The sequence below is a fragment of the Pinus tabuliformis genome, chromosome 7 (genome assembly GCF_031772625.1).
Source record: "Pinus tabuliformis cultivar Carrire ecotype Pingquan chromosome 7, CPIR1, whole genome shotgun sequence".
Classification (NCBI taxonomy): Eukaryota; Viridiplantae; Streptophyta; class Pinopsida; order Pinales; family Pinaceae; genus Pinus; species Pinus tabuliformis.
The window spans coordinates 1963850597-1963876141 of record NC_142293.1 but is presented as its reverse complement, the minus strand read 5'-3'; positions in this window follow the sequence as shown (position 1 = coordinate 1963876141).

Below are 25545 nucleotides of genomic sequence, written 5' to 3'. Positions count from 1 at the left end.
GAAAGTCATCCAATCAAGGGAAAGTTTTTACACAAAGCTATTTATGAGAAGGAAATGTTTGCAATACTACATGCACTTAACAAATGGCGACCCTACCTAATGGGAATACACTTCAAGGTAAAAACGGATCATGATAGCCTTAAATACTTTTTAGAACAAAGATTATCCTCGGAAGAGCAACAAAAGTGGGTCACAAAGATGTTGGGCTATGACTTTGAAATCATCCACAAAAAAGGGAAGCAAAATGTGGTGGCAGATGCACTCTCAAGAAAGGATGAGGTTGTGGAAGCATTGTTGTCTGCCATTTCTATTATCTAACCCGATTGGATAAATGAAGCAAGGGAGGAATGGAAGAATGATGAAGAAGTGTGGGCACTTATTCGAAAGTTACAACATGATTCCATTACATCTGATACATTTAGCTGGAAAAATGATTCGTTATGGTAAAAAGATCGCTTATACCTCTGTAAGAATTCCCAACTAAAACAAAAGATTCTTATGGAATTTCAGACTTCTCCCTTAGGTGGGCACTCAGGGTTTTTAAAAAATTACCACAGGGTTAAGAAGGAATTTTTTTGGGATGGCCTTAAAACGGATATTCAAAAGTTTGTGGTGGAATGTTTGGTTTGCCAACAAAATAAAGTTGAAACAATTAAGACCCCGGGTCTATTACAACCTTTATCCATTCCAAGCCAACGTTGGGAGGAGGTTTCAATGGATTTTATCACAGGTTTACCCAAGTCTGAGGGAAAGAATGTCATCATGGTGGTAGTTGACAGACTTACCAAGTATGCACACTTTTGTGCATTATCACATCCATTTAAAGCCAGTACAGTTTCTACTGTAATTATGGAAACAATTCAAAAGCTACATGGAAATCCAAAGATTATTGTAAGTGACAGAGATCCCATCTTCACTAGAAATTTTTGGATAGAATTATTTTCTTGTCTTGGTACTCAGTTAGCTCATAGTTTATCTTATCATCCTCAATTTGATGGGAAAACTGAGATAGTAAAAAAATGTCTGGAAGGATATCTTCGTTGCTTTGTCTCTGATAAACAGACACAAGGGGTCAAATGGTTGCCTCTAGCTGAATGGTGGTATAACACATCCTTCCATACAACAACAAAAATGACCCCATTTATGGCACTTTATGGATATCAGCCACCATCCATCACATCATATTTAAAAGAAAATTCTAAGGTTCAAGCAGTGGAACATCACATCGAACATCAACAACAAGTCCTCCAACTCTTAAAGGATAACCTCGTGTTGGCACAAAATAGAATGAAACAACAGACAGATCAACATCGCAGTGAAAGAAGTTTTGATGTAGGTGATTGGGTATTCCTATGGCTACAACCATATAAACAAATGTTCCTGAAGCAAGCTAGGAAGGATAATAAATTATCACCAAAGTATTATGGTCCATACAAGGTGTTGCAAAAGATTGGTACTATGGCATACAAATTGGAGCTTCCTGCAGCTTCTCGAGTGCGCCCAGTTTTCCATGTTTCATGTTTAAAGAAGGTTATAGGCAACAAGCTCCCAGTTCAAACAATATTTCCAAAACTTGACGAGGAAGGAAAAATTATATTGGAACCGGAAGTAGTCACAGAGACAAGAACTAGAAAGCTACGAAATCGATCAATTTCAGAGTATCTCGTGAAGTGGAAGAACTTATTCACTGAAGATTCCACATGGGACGATGAGAATTTTATACAGAAGCATCTAAAACTACTCAAGCGTTAAGGACAACACTTTTTTGAAGGAGAGGGGCATGTTAGATCCCTATAATATTAGTGATTACCCCATTACTATTGTAGTTGTATCCCTTATTAATATGGTTGTGCCCCTATTGTTCCCATATTGTTATTATTGTGCCCCATAGAAACCCTCTATTGTTATTTTTGTGGCTTTATATTATTATTATTAGGTCAGCTGGGTTATATTGTGACTCCATAGACTCCTATACATAGAAAGGAGGTTTTGTCATTTGTATCATTGAAGAATTGTTCATTTATGTAATGTAAAGGAGGTTGCCCCCTCGAAGAGGCTGAATTCTCAGGCGTTGATCTATATTTTCTATCTTTTCTTGAGCTGGTTTCATAATAGAATTTGAGCAATCTGAAAAAGGAATTTTTATTTGTCAAAATAAATATTCCAAAGATTTGTTGAAAAGATTCACGATGGAAAATTGCAAACCTATCCCTACACCAGTTGCAACAGGTACAAAGTTAAGCAAGGATGATGAAGGATCAGATGTCAATCCAACTTTATTCAAAAGATTGGTTGGTAGCCTCATGTATCTCAGAACTACAAGATCGGATATCATGCAAGGAGTGAGTTTGATTTCCAGATTTATGGAGACTCCAAAAGACACACGTTGGAGTGTGGGAAAACGAATTTGGAGATACATAACAAGAACTAGAGATTGTGGCGTAATGTATGCAAGCACAGAAAAGAAAGATTTGATTGGATACATAGATAGTGATTTTGCAAGAAGTTTGGATGATAGGAAAAGCACGTCTGGTTTTGTGTTCCACCTTGGTTCAGGTGTGATTTCATGGACATCTAAGAAGCAACCCATTATGACACTTTCATCGACAGAAGAAGAATATGTAGCAGCAACATCAGCAGCATGCCAAGGAGTGCGGTTAAGAAAAGTACTTGATGGACTCAAGCAAAAAGAATAAGGATCAACAACAATATATTGTGAGAACACCTCAACGATTGCACTATCCAAGAATAGTGTGTTTCATGAGAAGAGCAAGCATACTGATACTAGATATCACTTTATTAGAGAACTTGTGAGCAACAGAGAAGTTCACTTGAAGCCTTGTAAATGTAGTGATCAATTGGCTGATATGTTTACTAAGTCATTAGCACAAGATTTGTTTGAGTTTCATAGAAGAAACTTGGCTGTTGTAAGCTTAGCTTAGACATAGATCAGCAGTCATGTTTATGTGATAGTGAAGTCATGTTGAGTTATGTTGAGTCATATGGTTGTAATTAAAGGGGAGTGTTAGAAATAGTAATTACTCCCGCATGTGGACTTAGCTTAAAATAGAGAGTTAGTTAACTGAGTGATTGAGTGGTTGAGTACTTGAGTGTTGAGTCAAGTCGAGTTAAGTGATAGACGACTTTGAGTGTGTGATTGCATGTATTTGCATGTCAAGATATTTTAGACAGTTAGCTAGTCGGAAAATGTTTAAATACCCTTCACCGAGTTCATTGTAATCATCATGTTTTGTGTGATCAATAAGTTAGCTAGTCGGAAAATGTTTAAATACCCTTCACTGGGTTCATTGTAATCATCATGTTTTGTGTGATTAATAAAAGAGCCGTAGCTCGTAGATTTATGTGTGAATTCAGGCTTTCTCTCCTCTACCTTTCTAACCAAAGTGTCGTTGCATTCCTCCAAAAGGGTTTCTTTCGCCGTAAAGAGCACGCTTTGCTATCGGAGGAATTTAAATATCCTCTAGATAAACCCGTAAATAGTGCTATTGTTGTTTTTCACTTTAACACTGGTGTTGAATCCACTTGTAGAAGCGTTCCCCGACAATGATTCCAAAACCTGGATTACATTACGCTGGAAATTGCCACCGTTTATATATTTGATTTGCCCACAGCCATTCCATGTAGTTTGATATACATAAGTTGTTTGAGCTAGTAACAATTGCGTCCATAGAGTGAGGATAAGCAACATGCAGCCAATTAATGTTTTCATCTTCATCAGCGTCTGAGGACAGGGCATGCATAACCTCTGATGAGCCCCAATTTTTGGTACAATTTGGGCTCATATTGGCCTACTTACCTTGTTCAACCATTCATCTTTTACCACTTATGCATTCATTTCTTAGTATATTCGTGTTGTTTGTAGGAAGAAGGGCAGGCATTATATCTATGTGACTAATACATGATGATTTCAGGTTCTTGGCATTAAAGAGAGCAAAAGACCACGCAAAAGGAGACAAGGAGACAGCAAAGGTGGCATTTCATGTTTATAGGGAGGTTGTCTACAACTTTAAATGACTTCCCTCGTGCTTTTCACCTTAACTCCGAGCTCTAATAGCTCTCCCCACCAAGCTTAAAGGCAGCTAACACGTTCTACAGGATCAACAGTTTGACTTTCAGTTGGACAGCCAAGCTCCACGAATGAAGGCAGCCAGCTTGATCCTCATTTTGTATAAATATGAAGGCCGTAGCCTTTGTTAGAAGCTTTTTTGACTGTTGGAATTGCTATTGTAATCGCTGAGCACGAGTTACAGCTCGGTTTTTTGTTGTTTTGTAAGCCAGTTTTGGCATGACATTAGACTTTTGATTATGAATAAAGGCAAGCAGATTTGGATCTAATTCTGAGTTTTTAAGGGAGTTATAGCTCTCAAGTTAGGGCCCAACCTGAGAGCAATAGACCTCCTCTGTTTTGTAGTGTTATTTGCCTTTCGTTCCAGCACTTTGTTTCTTTACTTTGACATGCAATTCGAATTTACAGTCTGCTGATTTAGTTTTTATGTGATTGAGTAGGATTAGCTTATGGTTACTTTGCTTTCAGTTGTTTAGATCAGAATAGGAGGTTTGTAATCACTGGAGCTCCAAGAAAAGGGTTGTTAGTGTCTTCACTGCCATCTCTGTCTAGGGATTGGGGTGCAGTCCATATCAACCACCAAAAAGAACGCAGTCTTTTACTTCCATGCAAGCTGCAACATAGTCATTTTCGTTGAAGATCCATCCATGCACTTTTGATATTGAGCATTACTTCTTTATTCCACTTCCATGCACGAGTTTCCTTCACAATTTACATTGTTGTTCATTGATTTTACATCACAAGTAGCTCAGGTTAATGAGTTCTCGTTTTGGTGACATTCATAAGCAATTTGTTTCATTTACACTGCTCCACATCATTCCATTTCCTTCCTCTCCTTGTCAACCACACCTAAAGCCACCTAATCGACCTCTGTTCAGCTCGTATACCTTCCAGCTCTTCCATGATTCACGTAGCTTCATCGTTGTGACCTTTCGTTGATCCCATCCTTCCATCCACCAACCACTTCGTGCACTCTTTCTCTGTCCTATTCCTCTGCCCCTGAGCCATCACCAGCTCCATCTCCATCTTACCTATCCACCCATACCACTCCATCACCTCACCATCACCTAAAACTCCCACGGTCGAACATCCTGTAGAATTTCACAGACTTCCTGTAGAATCCCTGAGTTTCCTGTAGGATCCCCTGCAGACATCCTGTAGGAGCCTGCAAACTTGGTTGCCGAGCATCCAAACGTTGTAGACTTCTGAAGACTGATGCTAAGGATCCCTTGGGACCTCTCCTAGCCCCCCTGACCTTTCCCATGCTTTCCTTCCCTTCAAATCGCTCCTGCACAGTCAAACCCTAATCAAAAGCACCATCATAATAACTCCAACCACTTAATGAAAAAAATACAAAAACATGTCTTTTCAGATGCAAGTAGCTTAGATTCATGTATTTCAACTCACTGCAAGTAATGGCATCATTGGTAGAAGTTTCATTCACATTTTTGCATTGTAAGGGTCAAGCTAGTCAAATTAGGGTTTATTAGGGTTTCCATGCTTTGTTGGCTTTCAGTTCATTTTTGCAAAATAGACTAGTTTCCTTTAAGATAGCCTTCATCCATCATTTAGCAAGCTTCTTCTGAGGGCATATAGAAGTTGGCTTGAGCCCTAGCGGACTTGTGCCACCTGACCAAGTGACAGCTGCGACAAGAGCTAGTACTTGTGCATACAGCACCGTCGCTTCCAAGTTTGTACGAACTACCGGTTTGATAAAATTAGAGATAGGAAGCTCTAGGAGTTGTAGCATTATTGCTACAATACTGGAGCCCACCAACCTCAACCCTCTCTTCTCTATTTTATTTTTTCTTCTCTAATTTATTTTTTCGTTTCTAATTTGATGAGGAGAGCTGCACCTAGGATCTTAAAGCTCTGCGTGATTTATTATTTTTCAAACCCTTTGCTCCAGCTTACGTATATAAACTGAATTTGCACTTCTGACAAAGATGTCCGTTCATTTTACAAGTCGGAGGGCGTGGAATGAGTCTACCATTGACCAGACACAAAAACAAATTCAAGCGTGCGAATCTTGGGATGGAATGCGCTCCGGCCCAACAAATTAATTCAAAACATTGCATCGTTGTGATTGTGATATTTAAATAAGTTTAGTTTGACAGTGGCTGATTATGAAAACAGAAATTCTTAAGAACTTTGCACGGCTGGGGTGGTAGTTGGGATATAGAAGTGACTATTTAATTTCAAATATGGAATTTTTTATGGAAAATAATTTTATCAGTAATACATCGATCTTAATTGTGGTTCTAGCTGAAGTAGAGAGATCAAATGTTTTTAATATATTAAATATATTTTAATAAATAGAGATATCAAATTTCTTAATATATTAAATATTTTGATAAGGAAAACACCTAAAAACAAAATTACAGATCGATAGATTTGATTCTTCTAAATTTTATTTTTCTGTATATTTTAATGAGTCTATATTAATATTATATATACACATGAAAAGTATTAAAATATAAAACAATAAAATTACCTTAAATATTTTAAGGTATAAACACTTATTCACGGATGGGGTGACAACTCGCGGTAAGATTAGTTCGGTGGGGTCTTGTCACCCTCACCCACGCGCCACCTGGTTTAATGCAACTTGGTGGAATGAGTCTACAGTTAACCAGACACAAAAACAAATTCAAGCGTCCGAATCTTGGGATGAAATGTCCCTCCTGTAAAAAAAAAATTCAAAATTTTGCATCGTTGTGATTGTGAGATTTAAATTAGTTTAATTTGACGGTGACCGATTATGAAAACAGAAATGCGTAAGAAGGTCGCACAGCTAGCGTTAGTTGGGATATTAAAGTGAGTATTTAATTTCAAATATGGATTTTTTTTTTTTTATGGAAAATAATTTTAGCAGTAGTACATCCATCTTAATTGTGGTTCTTGCAGAAGTAGAGAGATCCAATCTCTTAGACTATACATATATTTTAATAAGTGAAAAACCTAAAAATTATTAAAAAAAAAAAAAAAAAATTATACAAGGATAGACTTGATTCTTCTATATGTTTTGATGAGTTTATATTAGTATTATATATACATCTGAAAAGTACTAAAATGTAGAGTAATAAAATTACTTTAAATGTAGTTATTCATGGATGGGGTGATAACTCTGGGTAGGATTGGTTTCTTGGGTCTTGTCACCCTCACCCAAGGGCCACTTGGTTTAACGCAACCTTTCACGCACACATCCCTTGGTAAAGAGTCGTCCATGTTTCTGGAGATGTGGAGCGCTATATCACTATGGGTGTCTGATTTTGTGATTTGTTGTTTGATGAATGTTGTGCAATTGATGTTGGTGGTAACTTTTAGGCATTGTTTACTTCATGGCGGTATTGATTTCAATGTACTATTTTTTTCCTTTCGTGCGAAGAACGACAAAGGGATTTTAGTAGGTACTAGCTTAATTAGTGATGTCAACACTGAAGCACAATGTGACAAGGTGTGGGATGTGGGCTCAAGGTGGTGACCTCGGGAGACTCTTGGAAGTGCACTAGAGTGGGTGAACTACTAATGGGTGGGTGGGTGGATGAAGTAGGAAGGTCAAGCAATTAGGGGTTTTCAACAATCTCTTATACCTTCATATTTTATATCCTAAATTTAAGAGAATTTTTTTTATGTTTTTTCATTTAACTGTTTATCTATTTGGTTGGCTAGTTGAATTTCACTTGGTAATCACCACATTGGGAAATGGGGAGGGCCTAGTGTGTTTAGCTGGTCGAGGGAGAATTGGGGTGTCAAAGGTTGGTTTTGACGTGTTTGTTGTGTGAGGAAGGTGCGAGTCCTTAAGGCATTGCTTGTGGTATATAAAGACTAGGGCTTCAATTGGAGGAAAGACTTTAGTTTCTTTCTTTGTGCACATGCTTAGATTTTTTCTTTGTGCACATGCTTCTCGGTATGTTTGGGACAAGGTGGTTGTGACTATGTGGGAGGTGCACTACGCACGACATTTTCTGGGTAGCTCGCACAATTGGGAATTCCCTCGCTCCATGTTGTGATAAAGCACTTGAGCTCCTTGTTGCATTCGTCCATGGGGCCATGGGTCGTTTCATCCCGGAGCAAAGAGTGACAAAGAGGAGGAGGTTAATCAACGTGTTGTGCACTCACCCACTAGAACTCAGATGTCTCCACCCTTCGATTCTTTGGACAACGCCTTCATTACATTTTAATGCTCTTCAAATAGATGGCTTAAGGTCACACAAATATAGCAACGAGTTCATCTTTTTTATGAATGACCTCTAATAGAACTAGTGGCATATTATGGACAGGATGGCTTGGCTTCGCTACATTGTGGGCAAAAACGGATTGAGGAAATTCTAGTGCTACTTGAAGGCATAATGGAGCATATGGAAGCTCATGTTCCATCCTCCTCCATCTCTAACCATTGGGAAAGGTGTCCCAACCTCTACCCTCCTTCCTAATTAGTGATAAAAGTCGAGTGTTTTTCAGATTCCTCATTTTCTTTATCTTTTTGGATTATGTGCTTAATGTTATCTATTTCTATATTTCTTTTGTAACATGGTTCTCTTTCTTTCTCTAAGTCATAAAAGAGATAATTTTGTGATGTGTAGCCTCTCACAATGCATAATGAATTTGAAATAATAAAAAATGTTGATATATTAACCTATGATATTAAACTATTCATTTGCCTTTAGGTGGCTCTAGAAGACGTGAAGTGAGCACAGTGATTGACTATGAAAAATAATATTAAAAGGCCTAGAGGCAGATTCTATAAGTTATATTTACGTTGATTAACGATTAATTTATAACTAATTAAATGATAATACCACGCTATTCATTTAATGAATATGTTAGTCTATGGCTAACCCCGTTGACTTTATGGAGTTCCAGAAAATGTGAAGAAAGAAATTTAAATTTAAAAAGCCTGGAGGCAGAGTCTATAAGACTATAACGTGTCTTTAATGAATATATCAACGCTATGATTATATCAGTCTATTTCTAGCCCTGTGGACTTTAGGGGCTTCCAAAGAGAGTAAAGAAGAGATTCTATAAGCTATCTTCAAGTTGATTAAAAATGACTTTAATCTATAACCAGAAACGCATTAGCAAGTGTCCTGGTTTTTTCCATAAATCAAGTATTAATTTTACTATTTTGGAATAGTAAGTTGGAAAAAAACGTTTTTTTAAATTATGGTTAAGGTTTAGATCGTTCGTTCTGGTGAACTATAAATATAGGTTTAATGAAACCCAGGATATGTGCATGTTGTTTCTGTAGTATTAAAAAAAAATGGTTTTCAAGGATTTATTATAGTTGTGGGTAGTTACTTTTTATAGATTTTAGTTTAGAGGCTACACCCTTAGTTTAGTTAACAATTATTTATAATAGTTATTGTATCTCACATCAATAATTATTTAAAAAAGATTAATAAATAATTTAAAATAAAAAATTAATAAATGATTTAAAATAATCAATAATTATTTAAAAAATATTTTTTAACTTAATTTTCTTTAAATAATAATAAATTTAATTCATACTTAATTAACAATAAAATAAAATACAATAAAAATTATGGTTATCCCTTCATTTATAACTTCTTTAATACATTCAATTTTAAATTAAATTTAACTTAAAACAGCTTTCTATATATATACACTACCATCAACTCAAAGGTCTACTCTCTTTAACCCTACATGGATGAAAATTAAAATTTATTTTAAACTATTTAAATAAATTTAATATCTTAATTAAAAAAAATCATAATTATACATATAATATTTTAGTAATACAATATCGATATTATTAGTTCTTATTATTAGCATGTTAGTACATCTATATAATTATCAACTCTTTTGTATTTGCATGACTAAAAAATTTCTAAATTTTTTAGATTTTCTAATATAGAGATAGACTTGATGATTTTATGTAAATTAAAAAATTTAAATTAAACTTAAATTTACCATTCTATTCTATTAAGTCTTACAGTATCCATCATATCCTTCCATGCATTGAAATTTGAAGTCCCTTCTAGGGCATGCTCTGTCCTCAAACCATAGACATACATGATTCGTGCACTAAATGACCTCCTCTTCAATGGGCTATGACTTGGCTAACAGAGTTTGAAGGGTATTGTGCCTTCGTGCTAAAGATCTTTGGACAATCTAGGGTCATGTTAGTGCTGTAATGCTCCCTAGACACATTCAATTAGCGTGCATGCAACTACGCATAAGTTTGTTACAAGTAACATAGCTCACCACCATGTTCTATCACTCACAGGGTGCATTATATTTTTAATCCAAAGAAGAAATTGTTTCTCTCCCACATATTGTTTCTAATTCACTCTCCCTTGGTTTTATGTAACCAAGGTTCTTATGCCATGTAGAAAATCCCCAAAACCTTGCAACTTCCAATGAGAGCAAAGTGATATGCAAAAGACACAATATTTCTCTACCAAAATTCTGCGGAAAGTAAACAATGAATTGGAACACAATCACACATAGAACACAAAATATATCTAGGGAACCCAACTCCGAAAAACCTCTCTTTCTTGTATAAAATCAACTAAGCAATCTAATCTATTACAAAGAATCTGCTTCAAGTCTGAAGCTCCCTGCAATACTGATCAACTCTCTCATCCTCAAGCTTGTATACAAAAACCTATATGCAATAATGATTACAATTGTGCCTTCATCCAATCTCAATAGGAAATTCAAATTGCATGACCTACTAGCGCTAATTTTAGTAGTTGCAACCAATTAACTCAGAGTAAGTTGAGTTAAAAGAAATTAGACTACCTAACTAAAATCATAATTGTCTCTATTCTAGAACTAAAGCCCAGTTAACTAATAGACACTAGAGATAACTCAATTAGTTAGCTAATTTTAGACATCAACTGGTCTACAACTCACTGAAACCCATTTAACTCGAATTAACTAATAATAAATGAGTGATAAGCCACATCATAAATGCTAACTGACAACTAACCCTAATTTCTATGACACTGAATTCAAATTTTCTTCTTTGACTCACATACAAGTCAAAAGAATCTCTTCTTTCCTACAATTTTAACAAACCCACTCGTAAATTTTTGGAGCAAAGAGTTGAGGTCCAAGAGAGAGTTAGCATAACAGAACCACAAAATATAAAAGTAGAGATATAGCATAAGAGAGCCAACAACCTAGTGAAATAAAGTAGGGGACAGGAATATATCATAGGTTGTAGAAGATGGCGAGACCCTCTTTGCCACTGTAACATGCGTAAATGCTTTTCAAACCCCACGAGAGCTCCACGTAGCTATAACAGCATGGTGATAATACAAATACCATCAACATGTTTCTAGTGATAGCAACATCGTAGAAGGGACATTTGGCATCTTCGACACACCCTTCAAAACCCCCAAACCACCCAGACATCATGTGTTCATCTCTGAGCTCAGATATTGTGATGTCAGGAGTTCGAGATTGTGATGTCAGCAGTTCTAGGAAGGTCTGTAACTCGATGAAACATCCCCATAAATCCTACCATTTGTTTGCATTTATAACGACTATGTTAAGCTCCCTCTCCCAATGGCCGTTGATAATCTAGAAATCAACTACAGCCATTTCCTTAAATTACAATTACGGAAACTATCTTTAGTTAATTAATTTCTTGTTGGGAGCTCCTGGAGTGGTCCATTACTCCCTCTGCAGTTCTCTACCATGATATGTGGAACACTTGACACATAGCCAATAGAAGCTTGATGGAAGCTTGGATATAAATACTTCTGTTTTGTCCCCAAGCTCACTAACTCAATCCCCTTTAGCTTTAAACCATCAAGTTAGACTGAGTAGAGCTTGGAAGTGCCACACAGATGAGAGATTTTGGGTGAATTTTTATCTATGCTGCTGCTGACCCTTTGCTTCATCAGACTTGTTTAATTATATTTTATTTTCACTGTTACCAGCGCTTGGATTTCGCCAGAGAAACCAACAAATATCAGTCTAGAAGCCGAACGGATTGCTTATATTTTTTAAGGTCGTTTGCCATTGTGGACATCTCCATTGACTCTATTTTGCATTGTTGTAAGTTGATTGAAATTCTCTGGCATGCGTTGTTATTAGGAATTAGTGTTTATCCTCTTTCACGTTTTGCTACATATATTAGCCATCGGCCTTTAGAATTTCCCCGTCTCTTATTTTTACTGTGGAATTACCCATTTTGACTCAGTAATCCGAAGCTTCAATTCCATGGTTTATCTTCCCCTTGAACTGGATTATCTACAACAGAACTAAGAGCAGTTGTTGAGGTGGTGTAAAAGATCTACACAGTTGTGTACGAAATACATCAGAGTGTGAATAGCATCAATGGTTGGAGGTATCATTTCCCAGGCATTTAAGTTTTCAATTCTTTACGTGTTTATTCCGCATTATAGAATTGTTTTTATGCTTTCATTTGGTATCAGAGCAATTTTCATCTTTGCCTTGGTGTTTATAGACATGTTTGGCTAAATGTTATTTTTAGAATTTTCTGAATTAAGGCATTTATTTGGAAATATATCTAATTTTTGCTCAATTTTATGCTTATAATATTTATTTAGATTAATTATATGCAATTTGGATAATTGTTGTGCAAAATTTATTAATTATGCTTGTAGTTAATTTGCACGAATTGATTATTTCTGCTCTAACCAATACATGCTATTTTGGATGAGTATACGAGACCCATCGTTGGATGTTATGCATGAATATTATAGTTTTATTTATGCAATTTATAATTATATCAAGTTAATTTTTATGCATAAAAGAAATAATGTCTCGTGATCCATACAATTTTTAATTGATTAGAGAATAGCCACAACATCTCTAATTAAATAATATTATATATTATGATTTATTAGGATCACATAAAGAATATTTAGACATTAATTGTAATTAATTATACTAAATATAATAAATTCTATCCCACATGAATTTTTATTATATTTATATAATAAATTAGGATAAAGTATTAAATTATTCATAACTTACCCATAGGAATTATGAATTAATAGTTTTATCATAAAGTTCAAATCTAAGATAGAATTTATATCAAATTATAATCATAATATACCCTTTAGAATTATGAATTAAGTGAATAATTTGATAAAATTTTATCATAAAGAATAATTGAATGTGATTGAATTGAAAATTTAGTCCACAGACAATTTTTATGTCATTAGATTCAATTTAAGCATGATTTACATTGGTAAAACATGAAATTTTATTTAGGCCTGAAATTTAACTTAAGCATGTGATCTTTAATTTTATGTAGTTGTACAACTTGCAAATTTCTCTGATATTCGTCGTGATATCCCTAAACTTAAGGGAGATAACTATAAGGTCTCGAAAGAGAGAGTTCTCCTTCATTTGGGGTGGATGGACATAGACTATGCTATTAGGAAAGATGAACCATCGACACTCACTAATATCAGCACTGCAGCAGACATCACTCTTTATGAATGATGGGAATCATCTAATTGCCTAAGCATGATGTTCATTAAGACTAAAATTTCAGTTGGTATTCGTGGTTTCGTTGATCAGCATGAGAAGGTCCAAGAATTGCTGAAAGCCATTGATGATCAATTCATTACTTCAAACAAGGCACTAGAAAGCACCCTAATCATGAAGTTCTCATCCCTAAGGTTCCCTAGTGTGCAAGGTGTACGCGAGCACATCATGCAAACGAGGGACACTATGGCTCAATTGAAGAAACTCGAGGTTGAAATATCGGAGTCTTTCCTGGTGCATTACATCCGAAACACCCTTTCGCACCAATACAGACCCTTCAAAATCTCATACAACACGCATAAGGATAAATGGTCAATTAATGAACTCATGACCATGTGTGTTCAAGAGGAAGGGAGACTGGTGATGGAACTAGGAGAAAGTGCAATGTTGGCAATGCGTGGAAAGGGAAAACCTAAAGCCAATCATAAAGGGAAAGGTAAAGTACCTCCCCAAGCCGATATCAAGAAGGATTCCAAGTGTTTCTTCTGTAAAAAGAAGGGACACATGAAGAAGGAATGCTCCAAATTTCAGAAATGGCTTGCGGACAACGGTAATCCAATCTCGTTCGTTTGTTATGAATCTAATATGGTTAATGTCAATATTAACACCAAGTGGATTGATTTTGGATCAACAATTCACATTTCGAATTCCTTGCAGGGTTTGCAAAACCTAAGGAAGTCAGTGGGAAGTGATCAAAGCATCTTATCAGGAAACAAGATGGGCTCGCATGTGGAAGCTATAGGAACATGCTATTTAACATCAAGTAGTGGCATTGTTTTAGAAAAAGAAAAGACCTTTTATATTCGAATTTTTTTCTAGAAACTTCAGCTCAGTTTCAAGACTTGTACATTTTGGATATTCCTTCAAATTTTCAAAAATATCTTTCAGTTTATTTTATAAATCTAATTGTGTTGGGAATGGTATTTTGTCTAATGTTCTTTATTGCATTAATTTACAAAACAATGTCAATTATGATTCAATCCATGTTCACACTGGCACTAAAATATGTGTTATTAATGAAGATTCCTCTAAATTATGGCACCGGAGATTAGGTCATATCTCCATAGAAAGAATTAAAAGATTAGTAAATGAAGGGGTACTTAATACTCTCAATTTTATTGATCTTGAGACTTGTGTGGACTGCATAAAGGGAAAGCAGACCAACAAGTCAAAGAAAGGTGCCAATAGGAGTTTGGACATATTAGAGATCATACATACTGATATATGTAGTCCAGATATGGACTCACATGGTCAGAGATACTTCATCTCTTTTATAGATGATTACTCACAATATATGTATCTCTACATGCTTCATAAAAAGAATGAAGCATTAGATGCCTTTAAGATCTTTAAGGCTGAAGTAGAGAAACAATGCGGCAAGAAAATTAAGATCATGAGATCAGATAGAGGTGGAGAATATTATGGTAGATACACAGAAAATGGACAAGCACCTGGGCCATTTTCAAAATTTCTTCAAGAGCATGGGATTGTTGCCCAATATACCATGCCTGCTTCACCTGACTAGAATGGTGTAGCAGAAAGAAGAAACCGAACATTATTGGACATGGTGCAGAGTATGCTTAGCAGCTCCAATCTTCCTAAATCCTTGTGGACTGAAGCACTTAAGATGACAGTGTATATATTAAACCAAGTTCCAACCAAGGTTGTTCCTAAAACGCCATTTGAATTATGGAAAGGTTAGAAACCGAGTTTGCGACATATGCACGTTTGGGGATGCCCGTCTAAAGTAAGAATATATAATCCACAAGAGAAGAAGTTGGACCCAAGGACCATTAGTAGGTATTTCATTGGATATGCTAAAAGGTCTAAAGGTTACAGATTTTATTCGCCATCTCACAGCACTAGGATTGTGGAATCAAGAAATGAAAAGTTTCTTGAAAATGACTTGATTGGTGGGAGCGATTAAACCAAGAACATAGTTTCTGAGAAGGATCATTCAGAATCTCAACCTTCCACCTCAAGTGATAGATTGATTATTGTTCACAGCACCCCTCAAGTACAAACGGGTGTTGAACAACCAATTGTTGAAGTTCCACGAGCTACTAACGACATTCCAGTAGATCAGGTAGTTCAAGAGTTGCCAAGAACTTTTGAGCAACGAGTTGAACCACATACTTCTCGGGAAGATGATGGTACAACATTAAGAAGATCTATTAGACCAAAGAGATCAGCATTTCTTGATGATTATGTTGTGTATCTGCAAGAATCTGACTACAACATTGGAGTCGAAAATGATCCCGAGTCATTTTCACAAGCATTGAGTTGCAAATAATCAAAATTATGGTACGATGCCATGAAGGAAGATATGAATTCTATAAAGAGCAATGAAGTCTTAGATCTTGTTGAGTTGCCTAATGGTGCAAAAGTAGGGGTGATTTTAGGGGCGAATGTTCGCCCTTTGGCGAAATTAAGGGGTTTTAAATTTTTAGTGGGTGATTATTTTGTATCATAGTACACTTTTACAAATCACCTCAAATAGCCCACCTTCTTTTAAGGGAGAGGGTAAAAAAGGTAAATTTAGCCCTTGAAATTAGGAGTTACAACCTTCCATTCGCCCATTTTCAAGAATAGGTTTTATTTAAGTGAATCCATTCGCCCATTTTTAAGAATAGGTTTTATTTAAGTGAATCCTATGGGCCAAAGGCCCAAATACCATATTTATAAAAGAGGTATGGTAAATTAATAAAAATATAAATAAATGAGAAGTATGGTAAATAAATAAAAAAATTATATTTACTCCATAAGTCACCTTATATACATGCAAGGGTGTAAACAAATAAAAATATAAGTAAAGTGGAGGTATGGTAAATAAATAAAACATTTTTTATACTTACTCAAAAGGTATGGTAAATAAATAAAAATATAAATAAACTAGACGCATGGTAAATAAATAAAACCTCTTTTTATATTTAGTCCATAACCCTCATTCTATTTATGAAGGCTCAAGAAAGAGGTTTTATTTAAGTGAATCCTATGGGCCAAATACCATATTTGTAAAAGAGGTATGGTAAATTAATAAAAATATAAATAAACGAGAGGTATGGTAAACAAATAAAATATTTTTTTATATTTACTCCATAAGTCACCTTATATTTACGAACACTCAAAAAATGCGTTATATTTAGGTGAAACCTATGGGCAAAATACTATGGGACAAATACCATGGACTAGATTGTTATTAATACCATGCAAAAAAACATTATTAACCCTAATATTAGTATTAATAAAAATAAAAATGGAACATGGTATTGACCCATGGTATTCACCAAAATGGCACATGGTATTGACCCATGGTATTCACCTGGAATGTAGCCTATTTAAATGGGGGAATTAAACCATCATAGATCCATCTTTATTTTGGATCTACTAACCCCCGAAAGGTATCAAATATCGGTAATTTTGATTTCAAAAGACATTTTAAAGAAATGCAATGATTTCATTTGTGTATTCAATAAACACAAGATTTTATAATTGAGTAAAATATTCGCCATGCCTGGTGAGAGATTTGCCAAAAAATTATATATACATATCATATTAAGGAATTTAGACTTCTGTGATCCATAACATTGTTTAGATAATCTTCGGCAAAATCACATAACCAATCTTTTGTCGACGCGTTTCGAACCAACCAGTGTGGTTCATCGTCAGGACAAGTTGAAGAACCAAACTGGCTTAGCTTGATTAAATAGAGTATGCAGAGACTCCAATGGCTATATTGCCAATGGCTAATTTGACCTAATGATCCTAGTCATACCACTAATCTTATTATTAATAAAAACATATAATTAGTTAATATAATATTTATATTTATTATTTAAATGTATATAATCTATATATATTATTTAAATATAATCTATATTTATTATTTATTTAAATATAATGGTCCTTAATAAATTCTATCTTCATGTTTATTAAATAATATATATTTATTATTATTCCTAAATTATATAAATAAATAGTATTAAATTACTATTATTCTTAGAATATAGTTACAATAGGTAATTGTGTATATATTTAATAATAATTATTTAAATCTAAGGGTCCATTGGTAAACTAGATCTTCTCTATTTGTTCTTTAAAATATATCATTTTTATTAATTATTTTAATATAATGGCCCATTCGAAATTCAAATAATAAGTTATATACAATAATATAAGTTTATTATATAATCTATAATTACTTAATAATTTATAATTCCAATATTATTAAAAAACATTTAAATATTATTCTAGTTAAATCATTATTATTCTTAGAATTTAGTTACATTAGGTAAATACCATAATTTAAGTATATGTTTTTTAATAATATAACTAATTCAAACTAACTCAATGTTATTGGTATATCATATATTTATATTAATTTCTTGTTTATCATTTAAACCTAATGGAAATTTGGTAACTAGATCTCCTCTTATAATTGATTAACATTCTCCCACTTGGTCCATACTTCCAATCTTAATGTCTCATCTTAAAACCCATTGATAATTTGTATTAAGTAATAGATACATGAATCATGGCGATAAGTCCTCTAATGACGAGTATTATCTTCCATGTATTATTATGTATTTATTCTTATTATAATTTATGTGGCAACAATTTCTTAATGAATAAACCTTATGTTTATTCTTGGTCCTACACATATAAATTCTCTCAAATCAAATTAAGGTGCACATAAATATGAGGAAAACATCACAATAATTAAGAATTTCATTAAAATAACATTGTCGATACAATGAGAAACTACATAATGGAACCAAGTCCCATATTCATTACATGATCCATGAATTTCAACAGTGGCATGCCCTTAGTCAAAGGATCAGTGATCATCAACTCAGTGCTGACGTGCTCAATGACCACTTTTTTTTCCTTAACACGTTCCCTTACAGCTAAATACTTAATGTCAATGTGTTTATTTTGACTCCCACTTTTGTTGTTTTTATCCATAAAAAACAGCAGCTGAATTGTCGCAATACATTTTCAATGGATTAGAGATAGAATCCATAATTATAAGCCCAGAAATGAAACTCTTAAGCCATACACCGTGTAAAGTAGCTTAAAAACAGGAGACGAACTTGGCTTCCATAGTGGAAGTGGCAATCAAGGTCTGCTTGGCACTCCTCCATGATACAACTCCACCGGCCATCATAAAAATGTACCCTGATGTTGATTTGCATGAATCAACATATCCAACAAATTTAGAATCTGAGTAGCCAATTACTTCCAAATTGTTCGTCTGTCTATACATAAGCATGTAGTTTCTGGTTCCTTGAAGGTACCTCATTACTTTATTTTCAGCTCTCCAGTGGTGTAAACCTGGGTCACTCTGGTATCGTCCCAACATTCCCACAACAAATGCAATGTCAGGTCTTGTGTAGACCTGAGCATACATTAGGCTTCCGACAGTAGAATCATATGGAATGTTATTCATTTGTTCCCTTTCAAAGTCATTCTTGGGGCACTGGTTCAAGTTGAACGTATCACCCTTCACAATGGGAGCTACACTTGGTGACAATCCTTCATCTGAAATCTCTCTAAAATTTTATTAATATAGGTTTCTTGAGAGAGACCCAAGATGCCTTGAAATTTGTCTCTATGGATCTTAATGCCAATGACATAAGATGCCTCACCCATATCCTTCATATCAAAATTTTTAGAGAGGAATTGTTTCACCTCATGCAGCAAACCCTTATCACTAGTTGCTAAAAAAATGTCATCCACATATAAAACAAGAAAACAAATTTTACTCCCACTGACTTTCAAGTATATACATTGATCCATAACGTTTTCTACAAAACCGAATGAAGAAATTACATTATGGAATTTCAAATACCACTGGCGGGATGCTTGTTTTAAACCGTATAAGGATTTCTTGAGCTTGCAAACCAATTACTCACCATCACTAGAGGGGAATCCTTCAGGTTGTTTCATGTAAATCACCTCCTCTAGATCTCTATAGAGAAATGTCGTTTTCACATCCATTTGTTGCAACTCCAAGTCAAAATGGGATACTAATGCCCTAATATCGTGCAAGGAATCTTTCTTAGATACAGAAGAGAAAGTCTCTGTGTAATCAATTCCTTCTTTCTCAGTGAATCCCTTAGCAACAAGTCTTGCCTTGTATCTCTCAATGTTTCCCAATGAGTCATTCTTTGTCTTAAAGACCCATTTACATCCAATGGCTTTTGCACAGGGAAAATTTTAAGAAGGCCCCCTAAATTTACATGTATAATAAATGGGCGAATCTCCATGGTATATAGGAAAAATGGAAGGCGATTTTATCAATAATATGATATGTTGTTTAGATAATCTTCGGCAAAATCACATAACCAATATTTTGTCGACGCGTTTTGAACCAACCAGTGTGGTTCATCGTCAGGACAAGTTGAAGAACCAAACTGGCTTAGCTTGATTAAATAGAGTATGCAGAGACTCCAACGGCTATATTACCAACGGCTAATTTGACCTAATGATCCTAGTCAAACCACTAATCTTATTATTAATAAAAACATATAATTAGTTAATATAATATTTATATTTATTATTTAAATATATATAATCTATATATATTATTTAAATATAATCTATATTTATTATTATTTAAATGTAATTTATATAATTTATATTTATTATTTATTTAAATATAATGGTCCTTAATAAATTCTATCTTCATGTTTATTAAATAATATATATTTATTATTATTCTTAAATTATATAAATAAATAGTATTAAATTACTATTATTCTTAGAATATAGTTACAATAGGTAATTGTGTATATATTTAATAATAATTATTTAAATCTAAGGGTCCATTGGTAAACTAGATCTTCTCTATTTGTTCTTTAAAATATATCATTTTTATTAATTATTTTAATATAATGGCCCATTCGAAATTCAAATAATAAGTTATATACAATAATTTAAGTTTATTAAATAATCTATAATTACTTAATAATTTATAATTCCAATATTATTAAAAAACATTTAAATACTATTCTAGTTAAATCATTATTATTATTAGAATTTAGTTACATTAGGTAAATACCATAATTTAAGTAAATGTTTTTTAATAATATAACTAATTCAAGCTAACTCAATGTTATTGGTATATCATATATTTATATTAATTTCTTGTTTATCATTTAAACCTAATGGTAATTTGGTAACTAGATCTCCTCTTATAATTAATTTAGTAATTTGTATTCATTAAATAATCAATATTAATCACTAAATTTTTTTTTATTAAAAATTAACTATGTTATTAGGTAAATAAACTATTACTTATAAGGTTTAAAAAGGGGTTTTTTATTAATTAAATAAATAGGAAATTAGTTAAAGGGAAATTTCAATAATTGAAATTATGGAACCAAAAAATCTAAACTAATAAGAATATATCCCCTAGTATGATAAACGGGATAATTAGCCCGAAATTACTAATAAATAACTCAAGCACTTCATAATAATATGACTAACCCGTCAACAACAAAACTTAAGGAGATGGAAGACAGAAACCCTAAGACCTCACACAAGGGGAATGAGGAGGCTAGGAAGATAAGGCTGGGACCCAGCAACTGCTAATCTTCCAGCCATCATCCCTATTAAGATTGTTCGGCCTTTTCTCAATCTCCAAGGCCTCTCTAAATTTGCGATGGTGAAACTGCGCAACTTCGGCAATGACTTGAGCCTCTTCTATACAAACATGATGCATAGTCTTCCCCGCATGCTCCTCCAGGGCTGAGGACTTGGTCCTACCATGTCTTAGGTCAGCCGAATGCTCGCTAATCCGTTGATTGATAGAGCGACCAGTCTCACCAATATAAGGGGTCCCACAGGAACAGGGAATGACATAGATGCCCTTCATGTCCTTAGGGTCAATAGGGTCTTTCACAGACCTGAGGGAGCTACGGATAGTGTTGAGAGGCCTAAAAGTTGCGGGCACATCGTACTTCCTCAGAATCCTCGCAATCCTATCTGTGGTCCCTTGGATGTAAGGAAGGTTCACACCCATGATATGATCTTTAGGAACTCTTCATATTATTGATAAAATCGCCTTCCATTTTTCCTATATACCATGGAGATTCGCCCATTTATTATACATGTAAATTTAGGGGGCCTTCTTAAAATTTTCCCTGTGCAAAAGCCATTGGATGTAAATGGGCCTTTAAGACAAAGAATGACTCATTGGGCAACATTGAGAGATACAAGGCAAGACTTGTTGCTAAGGGATTCACTGAGAAAGAAGGAATCGATTACACAGAGACTTTCTCTTCTGTATCTAAGAAAGATTCCTTGCGCGATATTAGGGCATTAGTATCCCATTTTGACTTGGAGTTGCAACAAATGGATGTGAAAATGAAATTTCTCTATAGAGATCTAGAGGAGGTGATTTACATGAAACAACCTGAAGGATTCCCCTCTAGTGATGGTGAGTAATTGGTTTACAAGCTCAAGAAATCCTTATACGGTTTAAAACAAGCATCCCGCCAGTGGTATTTGAAATTCAATAATGTAATTTCTTCATTCGGTTTTGTAGAAAACGTTATGGATCAATGTATATACCTGAAAGTCAGTGGGAGTAAAATTTGTTTTCTTGTTTTATATGTGGATGACATTTTTTTAGCAACTAGTGATAAGGGTTTGCTGCATGAGGTGAAACAATTCCTCTCTAAAAATTTCGATATGAAGGATATGGGTGAGGCATCTTATGTCATTGGCATTAAGATCCATAGAGACAAATTTCAAGGCATCTTGGGTCTCTCTCAAGAAACCTATATTAATAAAATTTTAGAGAGATTTCAGATGAAGGATTGTCACCAAGTGTAGCTCCCATTGTGAAGGGTGATACGTTCAATTCGAACCAGCGCCCCAAGAACGACTTTGAAAGGGAACAAATGAAGAACATTCCATATGATTCTACTGTCGGAAGCCTAATGTATGCTCAGGTCTGCACAAGACCTGACATTGCATTTGTTGTGGGAATGTTGGGATGATACCAGAGTGATCCAGGTTTAGACCACTGGAGAGCTGCAAATAAAGTAATGAGGTACCTTCAAGGAACCAAAAACTACATGCTTATGTATAGACAGACGAACAATTTGGAAGTAATTGGCTACTCAGATTCTAACTTTGTTGGATATGTTGATTCATGCAAATCAACATCAGGGTACATTTTTATGATGGCCGGTGGAGTTGTATCATGGAGGAGTGCCAAGAAGACCTTGATTGCCACTTCCACTATGGAACCCAAGTTCGTCTCCTGTTTTTAGGCTACTTTACATGGTGTATGGCTTAAGAGTTTCATTTCTGGGCTTAGAATTATGGATTCTATCTCTAAGCCATTGAAAATGTATTGCGACAATTCAACTGTTGTTTTTTATGGATAAAAACAACAAAAGTGGGAGTCAAAATAAACACATTGACATTAAGTATTTAGCTATAAGGGAACGTGTTAAGGAAAAAAAAGTGGTCATTGAGCACGTCAGCACTGAGTTGATGATCACTGATCCTTTGACTAAGGGCATGCCACTGTTGAAATTCATGGATCATGTAATGAATATGGGACTTGGTTCCATTATGTAGTTTCTCATTGTATCGACAATGTTATTTTAATGAAATTCTTAATTATTGTGATGTTTTCCTCATATTTATGTGCACCTTAATTTGATTTGAGAGAATTTATCTGTGTAGGACCAAGAATAAACATAAGGTTTATTCATTAAGAAATTGTTGCCACATAAATTATAATAAGAATAAATACATAGTAATACATGGAAGATAATACTCGTCATTAGAGGACTTATCACCATGATTCATGTATCGATTACTTAATACAGATTATAAATGGGTTTTAAGATGAGACATTAAGATTGGAAGTATGGACCAAGTGGGAGAATGTTAATCTCCCCCTCCCAATGGCCACTGATAATCTAGAAATCAACTGTAGTCATTTCCTTAAATTATGGAAACCAACTGCAGTTATTTCCTTCAATTACGGAAACTATCTTCAGTTAATTAATTTCTTGTTGGGAGCTCCTGGAGTGGTCCATTACTCCCTCTGTAGTTCTCTACCATGATCTGTGGAACACTTGACACATAGCCAACAAAATCTTGATGGACGCTTGGCTATAAATACTTTTGTTTGGTCCCGAAGCTCACTAACTCAATCCCCTTCAACATTACACCATCAAGTTAGAGTGAGCAGAGCTTAGAAGTGCCACACAGATGAGAGATTTTGGGTGAATTTTTATCTATGCTGTTGTTGACCCTTTGCTTCATCGGACTTGGTTAATTGTCTTTTATTTTCACCGTAACCAGCACTTGGATTTCACCAGAGAAACCAACAAATATCAGTTTAGAAGCCGAATGGATTGCTTATATCTTTTAAGGTCGTTTGTTGTTGTGGACATCTTTGTTGACTCTATTTTGCATTGTTGTGAGTTGGTTGAAAGTCTCTGGCATGCGCTATTATTAGGACCAATTCCAAAAGAACTACTTTGAAAGGGAACAAGTGAAGAACATTCCATATGCTTCTACTGTTGGAAGCCTAATGTATGCTCAGGTTTGCACAAGACCTGACATTGCATTTGTTGTGGGCATCACAGAATCGCATCGTCGGAAGACAAAGGGGAAAAACCTTAAAACCCACATGGATGCGATATGCGATGGTGATTAGATTGCATCGCAATATCGCAGCGGCAGGAGACAAGGAGCGAAAGGAGGCAGCGGGGATGGATGCGATATGCAATATAATCACATCGTAAAGAGGAAAAACAAGGGTAGACAGGTTAAGGGAGTGTAAGGAGGATGAAGGAAAAGGGGAAGAAGGAAGGAAGAGAAGACTTGCTCCAAGCACCCTTCAGCACAAGCCAACCATTAGACCTGAAACTAACCTTTAAGCACTGAAGTTTATAGCAAAGCTAACAAGTCATATCAAAGGTGATTACTATAAGAATTAAACCTATACTTTCAAGAACCATTTCAAAGGAACAATTGGTTTTCTTGAGGCGAGATAGATACATGAAGCAATTAAAGTTGTTCAAGAAGGGATGCATAGCATAAAAAATTAGAGGGTAAAAGATGTTGTTATTAAAATAGACCTCTCAAAGGCATATTATTGTGAATTGGTTTTTCATCAGACTTCCTCTAACTGATGTGGGTTTTATAGTTCCTTTTATTAATTTGACCATTAGTTGTTTTAATTCAGTCTCCTTTTCCATCTTAATAAAGGGATCTACTTTGTCATTCTTTCATGCTCAGAGAGGCCTGAGACAAGCCTATCCTTTATCTCCACTTTTTTTTTCCTCATAGCTCAGGGTGTTAGTCGTATGTTGGAGGTGGTAAAGAGGAGGAGTGAATTCCAAGGTGTGATTCTTTCACATACTCTTGCAATTACATATTTTTTGTTTTTTAATGATATACTTATCTTTTGTAATGGTTCAATAAGAGATGTCCAAAATTTGCATGAGATACTTGATCTTTTTGGGAAAGCTACCTATATAGTTATAAATGCAAGAAATTCCACCATATCTTTTCATAATATGGAGGAACATGACATCCTAAATAGAAGGACATTTTTTCCTTTTGAGATAAATGATTTGGGGGGTGGCTTAAAGTACCATGGTTTCCATCTGAAGCCAAATTGTAACAAAAAATAAGAATAGCTTTGGCTAACAACCAAGATTTAGAAAAGAATCACTTGCTAGAATTATGGGTGGTTATCTAGAGCTGGAAGGCTAGTTTTGGTAAAATCTATTATTGAAGCTATTCCAATTTATTGGATGTCCTTGGCTTGGATTTCGAAGGGTTTTTTAGAAAAATCCAAAACGAATTATTTCAAGATTATGTGGGAATGATCTGATGATAAATTTTTCCTTCCTTGGGTCAAATGGAATCGTCTTATTGTTCCAAAGTTGTTGGGTGGATATGGGCTCAAAAATATAAGA